At 42.8% G+C, this 2,746-nt stretch overlaps 1 pseudogene; it reads left to right on the top strand.

The window, feature by feature from the left end:
* The first annotated feature begins 646 nt into the window (after positions 1 to 646).
* Positions 647 to 2,746, top strand: part of LOC135573610 (ryanodine receptor 2-like) — a 51,952-nt pseudogene continuing 49,852 nt past the window's right edge.

Raw genomic sequence — 2,746 nt, forward strand, 5'->3', positions numbered from 1 at the left:
GGTAGGGGGCTGGTGGTGGGGAGACAGAGTCAGGTAGGGAGCTGATGGTGGGGAGACCAATCACTGTACAGGATGGTGGCAGCAGGAGGCCTGATCGATGACAAATACACCCCAACATGAATCGTGTTGATGTTGTGTTCTCTCTTGTCTCCCCTGGTCTGTTACAGATTAAACTCTGTTGATGTCAAGTACCAGATCTGGAAACTAGGAGTCGTCTTCACAGACAATGTAAGACTTATTTCATCCTGCTAAGTAACTTCAACTTTTTATTTAATATACAATAATACATTTTATATGCCATTTAGCAGACATTATTTCTAACTCTTCTTCTTCGTCTTCTTCTTCTTTTTCTTCGTCTTCCTCTTCTTCTTCGTCTTCCTCTTCTTCTTCCTCTTCTTCGTCTTCTTCATCTTCGTCTTCTTCTTCTTCGTCTTCTTCGTCTTCTTTTTCGTCTTCTTCTTCGTCTTCCTCTTCTTCTTCTTCTTCCTCTTCTTCTTCTTCTTCTTCTTCTCCCTCTTCGTCTTCTTCTTCTTCTTCTTCTACCTGACCCCTGCAGTCGTTCCTGTACCTGGCTTGGTATATGACCATGTCCATCCTGGGTCACTACAACAACTTCTTCTTCGCTGCTCATCTCCTGGACATCGCCATGGGCTTCAAGACCCTCCGCACCATTCTGTCTTCTGTCACGCACAACGGCAAACAGGTACTGGTGTCTGTTCTGGGCTTTATCACTGTGTCTGGGCTTTATCGCTGTGTCTGGGCTTTATCGCTGTGTCTGGGGTTCATCACTGTGTCTGGGCTTTATCACTGTGTCTGGGCTTTATCACTGTGTCTGGGCTTTATTACTGTCTCTGCTCTGGGCTTTATCACTGTGTCTGCTCTGGGCTTTATCACTGTGTCTGGGCTTTATCACTGTGTCTGGGCTTTATCACTGTGTCTGGGCTTTATCACTGTGTCTGCTCTGGGCTTTATCACTGTGTCTGGGCTTTATCACTGTGTCTGCTCTGGGCTTTATCACTGTGTCTGCTCTGGGCTTTATCACTGTGTCTGCTCTGGGCTTTATCGCTGTGTCTGGGCTTTATCACTGTGTCTGGGCTTTATCGCTGTGTCTGGGCTTTATCACTGTGTCTGGGCTTTATAACTGTGTCTGGGCTTTATCACTGTGTTTGGGCTTTATCACTGTGTTTGGGCTTTATCACTGTGTCTGGGCTTTATCGCTGTGTCTGGGCTTTATCACTGTGTCTGGGCTTTATCACTGTGTCCTGGGCTTTATCACTGTGTCCTGGGCTTTATCACTGTGTCCTGGGCTTTATCACTGTGTCTGGGCTTTATCACTGTGTCTGCTCTGGGCTTTATCACTGTGTCTGCTCTGGACTGTATCACTGTGTCTGGGCTTTATCACTGTGTCTGGGCTTTATCACTGTGTCTGGGCTTTATCACTGTGTCTTGGCTTTATCACTGTGTCTGCACTTACTTAGTATTCTACAAACCACTGTCTAAAGATACAATATGTTACTGTAGGTACATTCACAATATATTACTGTAGATAGATACAGTGTTTAAAGATACAATATATTACTGTAGATAGATACAGTGTTTAAAGATACAATACATTACTGTAGATAGATACAGTGTTTAAAGATACAATACATTACTGTAGATAGATACAGTGTTTAAAGATACAATATATTACTGTAGATACAGTGTCTAAAGATATAATATATTACTGCAGCATTAAAACAGGCTAATCTCTCACCGTTACCATTAAGGAGGTTAAGCATTAAAACAGGCTAACCTCTCACCGTTACCATTAAGGAGGTTAAGCATTAAAACAGGCTAACCTCTCACCGTTACCATTAAGGAGGTTAAGCATTAAAACAGGCTAACCTCTCACCGTTACCAGGAGGTTAGCATTAAAACAGGCTAAACTCTCACCGTTACCATTAAGGAGGTTAGCATTAAAACAGGTTAACCTCTCACCGTTACCAGGAGGTTAGCATTAAAACAGGCTAACCTCTCACCGTTACCAGAAGGTTAGCATTAAAACAGGCTAACCTCTCACCGTTACCAGAAGGTTAGCATTAAAACAGGCTAACCTCTCACCGTTACCATTAAGGAGGTTAGCATTAAAACAGGCTAACCTCTCACCGTTACCATTAAGGAGGTTAGCATTAAAACAGGCTAACCTCTCACTGTTACCATTAAGGAGGTTAGCATTAAAACAGGCTAACCTCTCACCGTTACCAGGAGGTTAGCATTAAAACAGGCTAACCTCTCACTGTTACCAGAAGGTTAGCATTAAAACAGGCTAACCTCTCACTGTTACCAGAAGGTTAGCATTAAAACAGGCTAACCTCTCACCATTACCATTAAGAAGGTTATCAGTTTATATCATACCCCTAAAACAGGCTAACCTCTCACCGTTACCAGAAGGTTAGCATTAAAACAGGCTAACCTCTCACTGTTACCAGAAGGTTAGCATTAAAACAGGCTAACCTCTCACTGTTACCATTAAGAAGGTTAGCATTAAAACAGGCTAACTTCTCACCGTTACCAGGAGGTTAGCATTAAAACAGGCTAACCTTTCACTGTTACCATTAAGGAGGTTAGCATTAAAACAGGCTAACCTCTCACTCTTACCATTAAGAAGGTTAGCATTAAAACAGGCTAACCTCTCACCGTTACCATTAAGAAGGTTAGCATTAAAACAGGCTAACCTCTCACCGTTACCATTAAGGAGGTTAGC

The sequence above is a fragment of the Oncorhynchus nerka genome, linkage group LG10, assembly GCF_034236695.1.
Source record: "Oncorhynchus nerka isolate Pitt River linkage group LG10, Oner_Uvic_2.0, whole genome shotgun sequence".
Taxonomy (NCBI): Eukaryota; Metazoa; Chordata; class Actinopteri; order Salmoniformes; family Salmonidae; genus Oncorhynchus; species Oncorhynchus nerka.